Source organism: Mus musculus, chromosome 4 (genome assembly GCF_000001635.26).
Source record: "Mus musculus strain C57BL/6J chromosome 4, GRCm38.p6 C57BL/6J".
Taxonomy (NCBI): Eukaryota; Metazoa; Chordata; class Mammalia; order Rodentia; family Muridae; genus Mus; species Mus musculus.
The window spans coordinates 100,683,259-100,700,664 of record NC_000070.6 but is presented as its reverse complement, the minus strand read 5'-3'; the positions used below and the strand labels follow the sequence as shown (position 1 = coordinate 100,700,664).

The window sequence follows — 17,406 nt, the reverse complement described above, 5'->3', positions numbered from 1 at the left end:
ACAGCATGGCTGTGGATGCAAAAAAATGGAGCAGTTTCTATGGAAACCAGAAATGGAAATCCCTTCGAAACAAAACCAAACCATTGGAAACAGAGCTACCACAGATCCACAAATCCCCGTGTGGATAGTTTTCCAAAAGCACTGACATCAGATTCTTGGATCCCAGCTCATGGTAGCACAATTTGTAATAGAAAACGGTGGAAGAAGCTGACTGCTCGTTGATAGATGAATGGATATGGAAAACATGGCATATTCATGAATTGCAACAGTATCCGGTCTTAGAAAGGAAGCAAATTCTGTCTAAGGTTACCTGGATGCACCTTGAGACTCTGATGCTTGATAAAATAACCAGAGTACCAAAGGGCAGGTATTATACAATCCCGCTTATATGAGAACTCTGGAGCAGGGAAGCTCACAGAAGCAGAGTGAGGGGCGGAGATTGCCTGAGGACGGGGGCTCAAGGGAGGGGTGTGGAGCTGTGCACTGTCAGGTTTGAGGTTTCTGTGGTGCAGCAGTAATTTTGGTCTGCTGTACAGTACTGTGCCTTAGGGAGCAATTCTGTATTGCACTGAGACACCTGTGCATACAGGGTGTACTGACTAGTTTTGTGTCAACTTGACACAGGCTGGGGTTATCACAGAGAAAGGAGCGTCAGTTGGGGAAATGCCTCCATGAGATCCAGCTGTAAGGCATTTTCTCAATTAGTGATAAAGGGGGAAAGGTCCCTTGTGGGTGGGACCATCTCTGGGCTGGTAGTCTTGGCTCTATAAGAGAGCAGGCTGAGCAAGCCAGGGGAGGCAAGCCAGTAAAGAACATCCCTCCATGGCCTCTGCATCAGCTCCTGCTTCCTGACCTGCTTGAGTTCCAGTCCTGACCTCCTTGGTGATGGAAGCCAAATAAACCCTTTCCTTCCCAACTTGCTTCTTGGTCATGATGTTTGTGCAGGAATAGAAATCCTGACTAAGACACAGGGGATCTCGTAAGTATTGTTTTTTAAAAAGATTCATTTGCAATATATATGGGTGTTTTGTCTGCATGCCTCTATGTTGACTATTTTGCCTGTTGGAATCCCATATGGAACTGAAGTTACATATGGTTGTTAGGCAGGCATCATACATGTGCTGGGAACCAAACCCAGGTCCTCTGCAAGAACAACAGTGCTCTCAACTGCTGAGCCATCTCTCCAGCCCCTCATCATAAGTTTTTTTTTTTAAATTATTTTAATCAATCCTTTGGGGCTATATATTGATCATATTTACCCCTTCTCAATTCCTCCCCAATTCATCCCACCTCCTTATCTACTCTACTTTGCTCTCTCTCTCTCTCCTTTTATTTTTGTTTTAAATCCATGGAGTCCAATTTATGTTGCCGCAATATTCTTGGGTGTAGGACTTGCCTTAGAGAGTGGCCAACCTATCTTTAAAGTTATCAAGTGCCAATGGTCCCTCAGCTAGGTGTGGGACTTCATGCTCACCTCTCCTACTCTGTGTGAGAATTTTATCTTGCTTGACTTTGTATGATCTTGTGCATCCTGTCACAGGCACTGAAAATTTTTATGTGCAACTGACTTGTTATGTCTGAAAAACACTGTTTCTACAACTTCTGCCTCTGCTTCTACTTCCTCTGCTGGGAAGATCCCTGGACCTTGGGACAGGGGTGTGATATATACATCCTGTTTAAAGCTGACCACTGATGTCTTATTCACTACACATTGACCAGTTGTGGATTTCAGTACTCTGCTATAAGAATCTCTCTTAGATGAGCTGAGAGATGCGCTAATCTTATAGCAATAAGTCATTAGAAGTCATTTTAATACTATGTCCATTTAGTGGAATAATAGTAGTAAGTTCTTTCCTAGGGCTGCTCTAGCCTCAGGTTCTTGGTTCCAATAATTTTGCCAGGTATGGGTTCCATTTATGGAGTGGGCCAATCAGAAAGCAGGTGGTTACTCCAGCAACATTCATACCACTATTGTAGTGGCAGGCATGTCTTCTCAGGACCGTTATTGTTGTTGTCCATAAGATCTGCAGCTGGGTAAAGTTGGTGATTGTTCTTCTCCCTTGGTAGCATGTAAAGAGCCTTCTAACACCATGAAAGCTATCCAGTAGGTGTGAAGTTAACAGGACACTACCATTTTGATTTCTCCATATTTTATGACTCAAATATGTGGTGTCTTCAGCAATAGACTCTACTCTCACTACCAAGTAGTGGAGGGTAATCAAGAGCACTAGCAATAACCTGTAATGGTTGTCAATCTATTAAAAGATTTTGTGTGTGTGTGTATTGTGAACTTAAATAGTTACTATGTAGAGCAACTACAATAAGTAGGATCAGCAGACACAGGATAAAGACAGGGCTAGTGGAGGCCACACACATGGAGAAGGGTGTGCACCTGCACTTCAGCAGAGACGCGGGGTTTCACAGGTGTGTTAGAAAAGCCAAAGGTGGCAGGATATAAACTCTGGTAGAGACACTGCTGGAAGCAGAATAAGAGAAAGGAAAATTGCTTCTCAGTATTTTATTTTCCAAGTCCTAAACAAGACTACAACAGGCAGAAAAATAACAAGAAATCAGCAACCAACCAACCACGGGAAAAGAAGTATATAGACCCTCACTGTCAGAATTAGAGGGCAGATGGGGTTCAAGAGAAGGCTTGGAGGTTGAAAGCATTTACTGCCCTTGTAGAAGATCTGAGTTTGATTCCCACATCTGGTGGCTTACAGTGTTCTGTAACTCCAACTGCAGAAAATCCAGTGACCTCTTGTGGCTTGTGTGGGGGATTAGGCACACACATCATGCACTTATGTACATGCAGGTGCACACACAAACACATGAAAACAAATCTTTTTTTTTTTTTTAATTTTTCCTGAAAACAAATCTTTGAAAAAGAATTAGGGAGCAGACTAGAGAGAGGCAGGAAGATGGTAAGAAGTTTGGACTTTATAGTGACCTTAAGGATCAACATCAACAAAATTAATGAACACAAGCCTGAGAAGGGATGTCTAGCCTTTAGTGCTCCGCAACACACTTTCCACAACCTCCTCCACCCACCCAACCACAAAGTTGCCAATGCTGCTGCAGACCACAGCTACTGGCAGAAAAAGAAATCAATCCATGGAATAGAACAGAGAACTCAGGAATGCACCCTCCATGCCTGCTCAAATCATCTTTTTTTTTTTTTGATATTTTTTTTAATTAGGTATTTTCCTTGTTTACATTTCCAATGCTATCCCAAAGGTCCCCCATACCCACCCCCCCAATCCCCTACCCACCCACTCCCCCTTTTTGGCCCTGGCGTTCCCCTGTACTGGGGCATATAAAGTTTGCAAGTCCAAAGGGCCTCTCTTTCCAGTGATGGCTGACTAGGCCATCTTTTGATACATATGCAGCTAGAGACAAGAGCTCCGGGGTACTGGTTAGTTCATATTGTTGTTCCACATATAGGGTTGCAGTTCCCTTTAGCTCCTTGGGTACTTTCTCTAGCTCCTCCATTGGGGGCCGTGTGACCCATCCAATAGCTGACTGTGAGCATCCACTTCTGTGTTTGCTAGGCCCCGGCATAGTCTCACAAGAGACAGCTATATCTGGGTCCTTACAGCAAAATCTTGCTAGTGTATGCAATGGTGTCAGCGTTTGGAAGCTGATTATGGGATGGATCCCTGGATATGGCAGTCTCTAGATGGTCCATCCTTTTGTCACAGCTCTAAATTTTGTTTCTGTAACTCCTTCCATGGGTGTTTTGTTCCCATTTCTAGGAAGGGACAAAGTGTCCACACTTTGGTCTTCGTTCTTCTTGAGTTTCATGCGTTTAGTAAATTGTATCTTATATCTTGTGCATCCTAAGTTTCTGGGCTAATATCCACTTATCAGTGAGTACATATTGTGTGAGTTCCTTTGTGATTGGGTTACCTCACTCAGGATGATGCCCTCCAGGTCCATCCATTTGCCTAGGAATTTCATAAATTCATTCTTTTTAATAGCTGAGTAGTACTCCATTGTGTAAATGTACCACATTTTCTGTATCCATTCCTCTGTTGGGGGGCATCTGGGTTCTTTCCAGCTTCTGGCTATTATAAATAAGGCTGCTATGAACATAGTGGAGCATGTGTCCTTACCGGTTGGAACATCTTCTGGATATATGCCCAGGAGAGGTATTGCGGGATCCTCTGGTAGTACTATGTCCAATTTTCTGAGGAACTACCAGACTGATTTCCAGAGTGGTTGTACAAGCTTGCAATCCCACCAACAATGGAGGAGTGTTCCTCTTTCTCCACATCCACGCCAGCATCTGCTGTCACCTGAATTTTTGATCTTAGCCATTCTGACTGGTGTGAGGTGGAATCTCAGGGTTGTTTTGATTTGCATTTCCCTGATGATTAAGGATGTTGAACATTTTTTCAGGTGCTTCTCTGCCATTCGGTATTCCTCAGGTGAGAATTCTTTGTTCAGCTCTGAGCCCCATTTTTTAATGGTGTTATTTGATTTTCTGGAGTCCACCTACTTGAGTTCTTTATATATATTGGATATTAGTCCCCTATCTGATTTAGGATAGGTAAAGATCCTTTCCCAATCTGTTGGTGGTCTTTTTGTCTTATTGAAGGTGTCTTTTGCCTTGCAGAAGCTTTGCAACTTTATGAGGTCCCATTTATCGATTCTTGATCTTACAGCACAAGTCATTCCTGTTCTATTCAGGAATTTTTTCCCCTGTACCCATATCTTCCAGGATTTTTCCCTACTTTCTCCTCTATAAGTTTCAGTGTCTCTGGTTTTATGTGCAGGATAAATTTTTACAAACACACACACACACACACACACACACACACACACACATACATGAACGCACACATGCACACATCCATAACAGCACACAAAGTCATTCAGAATTAGATCAAAAGACCTAAACATAAGCCCTGAACCACAAGTGTGCTTGAAGAAGATATATGAAAAAAACTTCATGACATTGGGCTTGGTAATGGTTTCATGGATATGATTCTGTAAAAGGAGACAAAAAGAAAAAAAAGTACAAAATCAGCATGTTAAAGTTCATAAATAACATTGTAAAAAGGCAACTTAAAGAATGAATGAAAATCACTCCTAATTATCAAGTCTAACCAAGGGCCATCCCACAAAAGAAACCCTTCACAGAGTGCAGCAAACTCAATTGGTAAAGCCATTCTGAGATATTTCTCCAAAGACTTTGTACAAATGACTCCCCGAACAACCCAGCACAGGCAAAAAACTCAACACCTCCCATCATTAGGGGTTTGTTATGCTTTTATGAGGGCTAAGGTTGAAACTATGGGGCAACCAACTCTTTCCCACAAACCCCAGGTCATACTCTGTCACATGTGTGATCCACACTGGCAGATTCACCAGAAGGCAAAGCTTTTCTATAGGTTTTGTGTGTGTGTGTGTGTGTGTGTGTGTGTGTATCCAAACTTATCTGCTTGGTTTATAGGACCCTGGACTTCAAATCACAAAATATTACTATTTCTCTAATGTTTTAAAACTAACCTTTATTATCACCAGTGTCTGTATGTTTGTGTTTGTATGTGCACGTGTGTGCAGGTATTTGCGCCTGTGCAGCCAAGAGGAGGGTGTCAGGAGTCCTCATCTTTCCCTCTCTGCCTTACTCCTTTGAAGCAGGCTCTCTCACTGATCCCAGAGCTCAGATTTTATTGCCTGAGGTGGCAGCCAGCAAGACACAACTATCTTTGTATCTTCACTCATCTTAGTGACAGATTTACAGGACCACCCCTGGCTTGATAGTGTGTTGGGATTCGTACTCCAGTCCTCAAGCTGGCACAGCGGGTTTCTGATCCCTGAGCCCTTATTTCTTTCCTTTCCTTTCCTTTTTTTTTTTTCTTTTTTTTTTTTTTTTTTGTGGTTTTTCGAGACAGGGTTTCTCTGTGTAGCCCTGGCTGTCCTGGAACTCACTTTGTAGACCAGGCTGGCCTTGAACCCAGAAATCCACCTGCCTCTCGAGTGCTGGAATTAGAAGTGTGCACCACCATGCCCAGCATGAGCCCTTATTTCTTAATTAATTTATTTTTCTGAGATAATTTTGATGTGTATAATTTCTGTTATTTTATTAATAATCTCACATTTTAAAGCCAAATGGAATCTTTGAGTTCTATTGGACAAGAGGCTGGAAAAAGTTGGCCTCTGTGTCTGATAAATGTTAAAATTCAGTTGGTTGTCAGTGTTTGAGTAGCGGCTTTATGGTTCTCAACGAAGCAACTGTCAACGTTTAGAAGCATACTTTTTTTAAAGTTTATATCCTTATTTGTTTATATTGTATGAATGTTTTATATTCTTGTATGTCTGTTTTGCCGTGTATTTGCCTGATTCCTGTGGAGGTCAGAAGAGGGTACCAAATGCTCTGGAACAGGAGTTATAGGAGGCTGTGACCCATGGAGTGGGTGCTAGGTATTGAACTTAGGTCCATCTGCAAGAGCAACAGTGTTCCTAACCACTGAGCTATCTCTCCAGCACCCTGGAAGCATAAAGTTTTAAACTATACTATTTATATTAATTATTTGAGAATTTCATAAATACAGAAAAATATATTTTGGTCATATGTACTCTACTCCTCCAAGACATCTCCATCTCCTATCCTCCCAACATCATGTTATATACACATACATACATACATGTATATGTATACATATATACACATACATACATGTGTATGTATACATATATACACATCCATCCATCCATCCATCCATCCATCCATCCATCCATCCATCCATCCATCCATCCACACATCCAGTTGAGGCCAGTTTACGTTGTACATTTATACATGGGCATGGGCTTGTCTACTGAAGCATGGCTAACCTATCAGGAACCACATATCTAAAGAAAATGGACTCTTTTCCCATAGCAGTTATCAATTGCCATAGCTCCTCAATTAAGGGTGGAGGTGTGTGAGCTCCTACCTGCTCCATGCTGGAGTGCTGACTGGATTGATCTTGTGCAGGTCTGGCTAACACAGCTGCTATGAGTTTGTAAGTACAGTGGTTCTATGATGTCTAGAACTCATGGCTTCACTTCTAACCTCCCTGGCTCTTAGAATCTTTTCATCTCTCCTTTCACAGTGTTCCTTGAGCCTTTGGGGAAGGGGATGGTATGATTTATAGCCCATCACTACATACAGTTTTTCTCAGAAGCATAGGATTTTTGTCATTTTCCTTTCTTTCTTTTTCTCCCTCTTTCCTATTATCTCCCCTCTTGTTCTCATCCTCCCCCATCTTCTCCCAGTCCTCTGTCTTCTGAGGCAGTATCCCAGGTTGGTCTGGAATTCACTATGTAGCCCAGGCTAGCCACTAGGTAGAGATTCTCCTATTTCATCCTCTAGAAAGTGCTGTGATTACAGTCATGGGTCACTGCCTGGCTGTGAATTCTTGTATTTATCAGCCACAGAACCTAATGAAACAGACACAATTATTCTTCTTGGTTTAAAGAAGCTGGGGCTTCGAGAAGTTAAATAACTGTCCCAAGGTCATGTGGCTATAAAATGGCAAATATGCTGTTTGACCTTAGACTAATTGGAAGACCCAGCCACTATTACTCTCCCAAATCTTCTTCACAGAGCCACAGCCTGTTTTGCAATTTTGTGTCTGACATAGTTTCTGATTTAATTTGGTGATTTCCCAATACAGTGATGACATCCAAACACAGAGTGAAGATGAGCAGAGTGTGGACCGGGTGTGGCTGATTTTAGTTCAGGATAGAGATCAGTGCAAACCCTGAGACAGGGCACGGAGAAACAGCAGGACTGTGTCAAGGAAGAGCTTGAGTGTTGTAAGCTATCCTTGCTCTTACAAGCCACATGTCCTTAGGCAAGCCAAGCTTAGGTCTTGCCTCTGAGAACCTGAGATAATAGTGTCTATGACTCTAGGTGGTTGGGAGGAACAAAGAAGTTAACGTATGCATGCATTTAGTGGGTAAGGACAGTCTAAAATGATAGTTTGGACTCCTTGCAGTGGCCCCCAACAATTCAAGCTTATAATTTTGGTACTAAAAGAGTATTTGGTTCTTTTTGTTTTTCTCTGCCTAATGGGGCAGCTGAGGCCAAGTCTCGACCTGTTTTACGTGGCTGTTTAAGGATGCTTTCTTGGCACCAACCCATTTACTCAGGTGGATTTCCGGGCGAGTTAGATGGAAAAACTAATCCTAAATCCTCTTATTTAAAGGGCAACGCCTTGTTAAAGCATACTGGGCTCAGCATGTGGGAACACGGAGAGAGACTACAATGAGTGGGCTGTCCATAATATCATCCTGTTCCCTAAGGACTAGGCTCTTGTCTGATGTGGGGTTTGATTCAGTTTGTTCATCTGCACTGGAAAACATTCACTGATCCATATCCCTTGGTCTTTTTAGGTCTTAGGCTGAGTTAAGGTTGGTTTCTCCCAAGGATATCAATTTCTTGCAGTTGTTTTATAATTTCTCTGATGGTCAGCTCTGGAAATTCTGTTTTTTTTTTCCCTTTTCACACTATGATCACACTGCAAGTAAACAGTAACCTAAGATTTCATTCACGGATGGTGTGCAATTATAATCTCTGAGTTGGTTAGGTTAACTATTGTGCATCTTATAGTCTGCTAACTGAAGGAGTCCAGCTAGGACTTGCTCTCAGAACAGCTTTTTGCCCACTACAAACAGAACATTTCTGATTAAGCTTAGCTAAGAAAAGCCGTCTAGAATAGCATTTGGCTCCTTAGAGTAAAAGTAAGATGTGGACTTTTGTATCTTAACCACCTCCAGCCAAGCCAACATGCTCTCCTAGCTGGACTTCCTGCATAGAGGTTCCTGGAATTCACAGTCTCCTGTAATCTCCTCCCCACGTGGGTTGGACTCAATGACTTGTTTGTAGCAGGTATCCTGTGGAAAAAGCAACCGTGGGCTACTTCTAAGATCAATCTGCTTGCTGTCGAAGGGCTCTGGTTTCCCTCCTACTGACCTTCCCTTGTTTCTTTGTCTACTCTGCTGTGAGCTGCTACGTTGTGAGCTGCACCACAGAAAGGCTGTTATGGCATGGAACTGGAGGAGCATACTTGGCAAAGGCTCTTTCTCTGCTCTTTCAGGGAAGACCACACTCCATCTGATTGCTTGATTGTACCTTTGTGCGAATGTAGCCATACTGAGCTTCCAGGACCACTGAAATGATAAAATAACCTCTCTCTTTCCTATCTTCTCTCTCTTTCACTGGGTAGCAGACTTCAGATGTCACACACCATAAATGCCTGCTTTTACATTTTCCATGCTAATATTTATGAGGTTTTTTTGTTTTGTTTTGTTTTTTGTGTTTTTTGTTTGTTTGTTTGTTTTTTTGAGACAGGGTTTCTCTGTATAATCCTAGCTGTCCTGGAACTCACTTTGTAGACCAGGCTGGCCTCGAACTCAGAAATCCGCCTGTCTCTGCCTCCCAAGTGCTGGGATTAAAGGCGTGCACCACCACTGCCTGGCTTTATTTATGAGTTTTTAAGTTACAAAATCTTAGGGTAAAACATGCCTAATTGTGTTTTAATGATGCAGTAATGAGATTAGGGCATTTAGTTTTGTGAAGGCCATTTGAACTTGGGGCTGTCCTCAGAGTCTGTGGATACCAGTCACTGCAGGCCAAGACCATGATATCTCAACCACTTTCTTTTTTCCAAGACTCAGAGCAGAAGAAAGGAAATCCTGGTGTGTTGTTTCATAAGAAGGTTTCACTGGAGTGCCCACACTTTCATTCACATACCCAGCACCTGGCTGCTTTGTAGAGCAGAGGGATGGCAACTGAGATGATCCAGCTGGTAAACCTTCCTGCGGATGCTAGGAAGCTTGTAGACCCCAGCTCTGGTTTTGAAAATGGATGGATTTCTCATTATCTCACTCCAGTGCTTTCTCTTTACAGGCCTTTCAAAACCCAGTTAGTGGAGACTGGAGAGATGGTGGCTCATCAGTTAAGAGCACTGACTACTCTTCTAGATGTCCCAAGTTCAATTCCCAGCAACCACAAAGTGGCTCACAACCATCTGTTACGGGATCCAATGTCTTCTTCTGGTGTGTCTGAAGACAACTACGGTGTATTCATATACATAAACCAACCAACCAACCAACCAACCAACCCAAAAACCCAATAAGGAAACTAACTGGAGTAACACCCATTTTGCCACATAGACAGGAATGCTGCATAGTTCATAGTTAGTAGGTTTCAAATACTCTAAGAACCATGAACTTCAATAATAAATGAGCTTTATCGCCAAGAATAGCATAATATCTATAGCATAATATCTATCTATAGCATAATATCTATGCATGAGTGAGACAAATGTATCATGAGCTAATACTTATCTTTTATCTAAAATCTCCTGTTTTATCTTTTGTCTCATTAAAAACACTGAGCTGTGCATACCTTTGATCCTAGCACTCAGAAGGCAGAGGCAGATATATTTCTACATGTTGGTGATGAAGCTGATCTATATTCTCAGGCCAGCCAAGAAAACACAGTGAAACCTTGTCACAAAAACAAAATGAAACAAAACAAAACAAAACAAAACAAAACAACAAAACCCAGCCAACCAACCAAAAAAAAAAAACCACCAAAAACAAACAAGCAAAAGCCTTATATCTCTTGCTAGCTATACATATGACAGAGGATTAATAGCTAGAATATATAAAGAACTAAGAAAACTAAACAACAAGAAATCTAACAACCAGCCAATAAAGGTGTAACAGTTCTCAAAAAGATTAAATACAAATTACATACAAATGATGAATAAACAAACAAACAAACAAATAAAAAAAGCAACCTCACCAGAGAACCTCATCAGAGAGATGCAAATAGCAGCAACGTACCTCTGACAACACAGTAAAACTACATTGAAGTCCTTCCTATATTGCCCAAGACAGAACGGTGGTGACCTTCCTGGAAATGATTAGCAACAAATGCTGGAAAGAATGTGGACAGAATCGAACCCGTATCCACTCACTGCTGGTGGGATGTGCTGTTGCAGCCTCTATGGACATCAGTGTGGAAGGTTTTCAAACATGTAGATGTCGATCCACTGTAAAGCCCAGCTACACCTCTTCTGAGTATCATCATCTCAGAGGGCTCCACGTCAACCCAGTACAAAGACACTTGAGCAGTAGCATTTACTGTGACACTGGTAGAGTGCCTGGTAGAACGAACCGACTTGGGTGTCCAACAATGGAAGATTGAATAGAAATGATGTGGCTTATATGCACAGTGGGATGATATTCAGACATAAAGAAGAGTGAAGTTATGTCATTCATAGGGTAACAGATGTGACTGAAGAAAACATATTAAGCAAATTAAGCCAGCCTCAGAGAGAGAGGGAGAGAGAGAGGGAGAGAGAGAGAGAGAGAGAGAGAGAGAGAGAGAGAGAGAGAGAGAGAGAGAGAGAGAGAGAAAGAGAGATATCATGTGTTTTCTACTATCTGTGCCCCAGAGTCATAGAACACAATAGTATAGATGTACTAAAGACAAAATGAGAAGTAAAACTGTCCAGGGAACAGGGTAGGTTGTAGAAGGAAGAGGCTCACAGGGTAATTGGGGATGGAGGTGCTGAGGAGGAGGTGAAGGTGTTCTAGGTCTGGTACATGAGCGGAAAACGACCTTAGGTAACTCTGTCATGAAAAGAAATGTAAACAGAGCAAGCTGACACTTTTGGTTACACTAATGCCTATGGACAATGGGCTGTTGTGACTGTGAATTGTGTGGGCCTGGGTTCTGATCTCACCTGAGCCTCTTGCCAGTTTGGGGTCGGATTTCTGTTGGTAAGTGGAAATATTATATGTCACAGTCAGGTTGCGCTCATCATAACACAGGTTGTGTGAGGTATGCTGGCATAGACACAGAGCAGTGGTGCTCTTGTTCCAGTTGCCTGCTAAAGTAGGGTCTGGTCCTTCCGACCTGGGTGACATAGATGTCCCCAGAAGGCCTGCTGACAAAATGGACTGATGAAGCCTGAGAAACCATTGTTCCTTTTCTGAGGTTGGCATTGGCAAAGTGAAGGGCTGTGTACAGGCTGACATGGGATGCCCTTGGGCCTGCAGGCAGGCTTCGTCTGGCAGACAGGCGTGAGGACACTCCCTGCTTTCAGCCATTGTATTTCCCAATCGAATTCCAGTGAGGGAGAGGGTTTAACTGACTTAAACCAGCCCTTTGCAAACAAGACTTCCCCACATCTGTCCTCTTTAAGAAAGAGGAAAGTTTGGTCTTACCGTCCTGGGTCTTTACCTTTCTCTCCTTATCTGCTGCTGTTCCTCAGCGCCTCCTCATATAGCTGCCGTCTGCATCTTCAAGTCCTTTTCTGTTCAATGGCTTGGTGGCACTTTATGTGGCATGGAGTATGTTCAGGTACAAATTAATGATGTTCAAAATCTACTTTTGACTCCCCTTCCCCTGCCAACAGCCCCTGAGGCCTTGGTTTCAAGTCTCTGTAGGCTCCAGGGTCGCTCAAAGGTGCCCATCAATTTTTATTCTGAATCTGAGGGACCATAAACTGGACCTGGAGAAAGTCCCTCAGCTGGCGATCACGCATCATCCCGCCTCCTTCATGCCTTCCTCTCATGGTCTCGCATCCACCTTGGGACTGGGAGTGACTGAGGTGACAGCCATTGATTTCCTTAGACTCCACAGGCAGGTATGACCTCATTTAGCATCTTCTTGTTTCCCCACAGGCGACCACAGCATCACCCCAGTTCCAGCTCCCAGACAGAAAAGGTTCCAGAAAATGACTTCCAAGCCCAGATCATGGGAGCCTGAGCAAATCCTGCCACCATTGGGTGGTCCTCTTGTGAGCAGCAGGGAAGCCTTTTTTCTGACCCCAGTGCTCAGTTAGGAAAACTCCGCAAAGGTTGTGAAAACTTTTTGATTTTCTCATCTCTCCCCCATATCTCTAAGTGAAGGAGTACTGCTTTGCTGTCTGTCCCCACCTGTGTCTTCAGGCTCCATTCAGCCATGAAAACCAGGCAGGAATGATATACCTTGTGCAGACTCTTCTGTGCCCTTCTAGAGTCCTTGTCAATTAAGACCCAGAGTCCCTAATAGGATGGATTTTTATACCATACAGAATAAGGATTCCAGTCCCAGCTCAGTCAGCCACTACTGACTTCCTGCAAGTTACTCTGCCTTCACGTGTCTTGATGTTCTGCACCACTATACCTGACGTTGGTTTGGGTTTTGTTTTCTTTTACAGATTTATTTATTTGTTTTATGTAAGTACCGTCACTGACTTTAGACACACCAGGAGAGAACGTTGGATCCCATTACAGATGGTAGTGAGCCACCATATGGTTGCTGGGAATTGAACCCGAACCTCTGGAAGAGCAGCTAATGTAAAATGATTAGATTACAATAGGCTCTTATTTGTAACTCTAATGACTTGGTAATGGTTGCTGGGGGAATTGTGTAGGAAATATCTTAGGACACATTTGGGCTCAGTAATTGTTTAGTGATGTCTGCCATAACTCAAGGTGAGGAACTACGTTTCCCACTTCAATTTGCCACCTCCAAGAGCACCGTTTGGCTAATCGTTCCTATTTCTGTATGTTTGAATGTATAACCATACGTAACGACTGCTGAGATCCATCTTAAGTTGCACTCACTCTTTTGGATACTTGCCTCATGCCAGTGGAACTGGACAGAAGGAGCAGAGATGATGGATCTTCTAAGCTGACACCGCCCTTTGGATAACATAGACCCAGAAATCTGGTCTATTCCTTCTATTTGAACCAAAACATTTTAATTAGCTGCAGAAACTGAAGAAGATGAATTCTTTTGTGAAAACACAGCACTTGTTTTTCTTGTCCTAAAATGGAGAAGTGCATGCCTACGTCCTATTCTAGGCCAACAACACTTAAAGAATGATCCTCAAATACCATGCAGGGAAATTTTGTCTGAAATGACAATTTAAAGCATTCTCATTTTGAAGTTGAAGACAATGCAAAATACAAAATAAGATTAAAGTGAGTAACAAAACACGTATATACTACCTTTAAAAAAAAGTATAGGAAATAAAGGCTGGGGACACAGCTCAGTCATGTATGTCTTGAAAGCACAAAGACCTGAGTTCTATGCTGAATGATTAGAACCAAATGATTAAAAAAACCAAAACCAAAACCAAGACAAAGAGGCTGGAGAAATGGCTCAATGGTTAAGAGCACTGGCTGCTCTTCCAGAGGTTCGGGTTCAATTCCCAGCAACCATATGGTGGCTCACTACCATCTGTAATGGGATCCAAGATTCTCTTCTGGTGTGTCTAAAGACAGTGACGGTACTTACATAAAACAAATAAATAAATCTTTAAAAGAAAACAAAACCCAAACCAACATCAGGTATAGTGGTGCCTGTTTGTAATCCTGTGCTGGCAGCTTAGTCTACTTAGTGAGTTTCAGGACACATGGAGATTCTGTCTTAAACAAACAAATGATATCACTTGAGGAATATCATCCACTGCTGACCTCTAGCTTCCACATGCAGGAACACACAGACATGCACTCAAACTCACACATAAACAACCATGCATCTGTACACACACACATGCATGCTACACATACACAGAAGAATAAAAAATCATAGGAATTGTAGGGACCTCGTATAGAGCATATTGACAACATAAAACTGTGACGCAGAGTGAGGTACATATGCTTACAATCTTGGAAGACTGAGGCAGGAGGATGGTGAGTTCAAAGCTAACCTGTGCTATGTAACCGAACCTGTCTCAATAACTAAACCAAGTCCTGTTGTCAAAGTGGGGACACTTTAGGTACCTAAACTGGCATGTCTGGGGCCAGGGTCTGGTGAATGGTGGTCTCACCGAGTTCATGCACAACAAATGGATTGCTACCCATTTCTCAGAGAAGTGTGTGTGCTACACCTTGACCTGTGGGTGGGCAGATCCAGGCACACTGCTTTTCCAAGCCTTAAGGTAGATTTTATCTTTATGCCATATATAATGTTTCCATCTTAATTTTAGATTTGTTCATTTTATTTTGTGGACACTTTGCTTATGTGTATGTTTGTATACTCCATACACGGTGTTCACATGGGTTAGAAGACAGAATTGGATCTTTTGGAGCTTGAGTTATGGATGGTTGTGAGACACCATGTAGAGACTGGGAACCAAACTCAGATCTTCTACAAGAGCAACAGCTGCTCTAAACCATTGACCCACTTCTCCAGCTTCTTGTATTTTTTTTTTAATAAATAAAGAGAGCCAGGGCTGTGAAGCAGTCCTGTAATTCTGGATCGTGAGAGGTGAGGCAAAGGGACCAGGAATTCATTCTGGACTGCATAGAGTTAGAAGCTATCCTGGAATATATGAGATTCTGCCTCAATTGAACATAAACAAACAAGCAAACAAATAGAGATCAATCCACTACATCAAGAAAGTTCTTCTGTAATGAAACATGATTGGCTTGAGCTTTGTAAAATTGTTTCTCACTTCTACAAAGAGTGTGGCTTAGAGCTTCATTGCCATTTCCCAGAGTTCTCTAGTAAATACTGACTTAAAGTAGCTACCTCACTCTCAGCCTGGCTACTCACTACTCAGTCAAGCTAGAACCCATGATATGTAGTTGTTCTTTGCATAACTCATATATATGGAAAAAGTATGTTCCAAAGAAAATTCAAGTTTTGCACTATTAGAATTAGTCTTTATCCAACAGTAGGCTTCTCTTTCTTTCTAGATAATATGCAAGTTGTGGTTCCTTAAACTATAGGAAAGATATATAACATAAGCTTTCTAGCTTAATCGTTGTTACGTCTGCTGTTTAGTGTCATTAGATACTTTTGCGCTGACTCAGCTCCCACCCTCATTTACTGCCACACTCCTCAGTTTCCTCAGTGAAACTGAATCAAGTAATTAATGATTCCCTACTAATCCCCAGTCGCTCCCAAGCTGCTGCTACTGTAGATATGTTATATAAGTATAGTTACATAGCCTTTTGTATTTTAATGACTGTATTATGTCCTTTCGCAGGATGTCTTTAAAGTTCATGTATGTCATCACGTGTTTCAGACTTCCCTTTATTTATAAGGCCTAATTTGTATATCTATTTAGACACAAATGGACAATACCGACTGACTAATGTGTCAATAAACATCGGTCTATAAATAGAAATTGGAGTCCTTGCTTTTCCATTCATCTGAGTACACCCCAGAAGTGGAATTGGTGGATCATGGGGGACAGAAGAGAGTACTTGGTGAGATCAAACCAGGGAAACTGGTGAAGAAATGCAGCCAGCCAGCATGGAGGACAGTGTTCTTGCATCAGATGTGAACTTCATGTTCCAAGTCACTGTCTTGAGGCAGAAACACTCTTGAGTACACACTGAATATGAGCATCTGATAGGAACATGGTGGATTGTTGATGTTGGCTGGGATTTTAGTGATTCTCTGACCACAAAGTTTTATTTGTATTCAGTGCAACTGGTGTCTCTGACTGTCTCTGGGTCCTCTTTGGAAGCCAGCTTTCACTTCTGCTAGAGAAAAGTGGGATTGGAGAAGCTTTCCACATTTGGATACCTAACTGGCCCCTCCCCCATCTCGAAGATATTTTGCTGTTAGAATGCCAACCCTCTCAGGGATGCCTGATTAGTTTTGCAGAGAGAGGATTCCATTGCGATTGCCTTTCCGTAGCTTGCATTTAACATGCCCCGATGGAACACAAGCTCTCCTGGCACACATCATAGATCATAATGTGACTTAGGAGGCCCCGCTGAAAAGTAGAGAGTATAACTGTGTCACGGTTCATTCCCAATCCACATGCTGGATCTCCATGGAGGCAATTGAAAAATGTCCCTTGTGGAACACGACATAATACCCTGTCATTTTTTTTTCCTGAAGAGCTGACAGCAGCTAAAGAGTACAGGGAATCCTCAAAAGAAAAGTAAGTAAGCAACAAGCAGACAGGCTTCTGATAGGATCCTGGGGCTTCTGAGTTATTCTCATGATGATAGTGATGGTGATGGAGGGAGGAAGGAGGTGGAAGAGGAGGGGGCAGCGACGATCACACTCAGATTAGAAGATTATGAGAATGATGCCACACAGGGAGATGGAAAACCAACTCAGGAGCAGGAGTCCATCCTTAGCAACATTGTTACTCCAAGTCTCAAAGGTACCCATGAAATGCTAATCAGTTATGGAGTGCCAGATAGGTTTGTTTGATAATGAAAACTTCAAGTGAACCAACACACATGACAACTTTTTATCCCTGTTGAACAAAGTGATTTTAGCACAGCACTAACTACAGTTAAAATCTATTTTGTTTACATTTATTTATGCTATATATTTTTATATACAGCTGTGCTGTAGCATATGCGTGGAAGTGAGCAAATAACTTGTGGGAGTTGATTCTTTCCTGCTATCCCATGGGCCCTGAGGATCTAACC

General features: G+C 42.3%; 1 long non-coding RNA gene across 1 annotated transcript; it reads left to right on the top strand.

Moving 5' to 3' along the window:
- The first annotated feature begins 11,654 nt into the window (after window positions 1-11,654).
- Gm46888 lies at window positions 11,655-12,994 on the top strand. The gene is made up of 2 exons (XR_001784543.1): window positions 11,655-12,370; window positions 12,694-12,994. It is a non-coding gene; the product is annotated as a predicted gene, 46888 (long non-coding RNA).
- The last annotated feature ends 4,412 nt before the right edge of the window (window positions 12,995-17,406 follow it).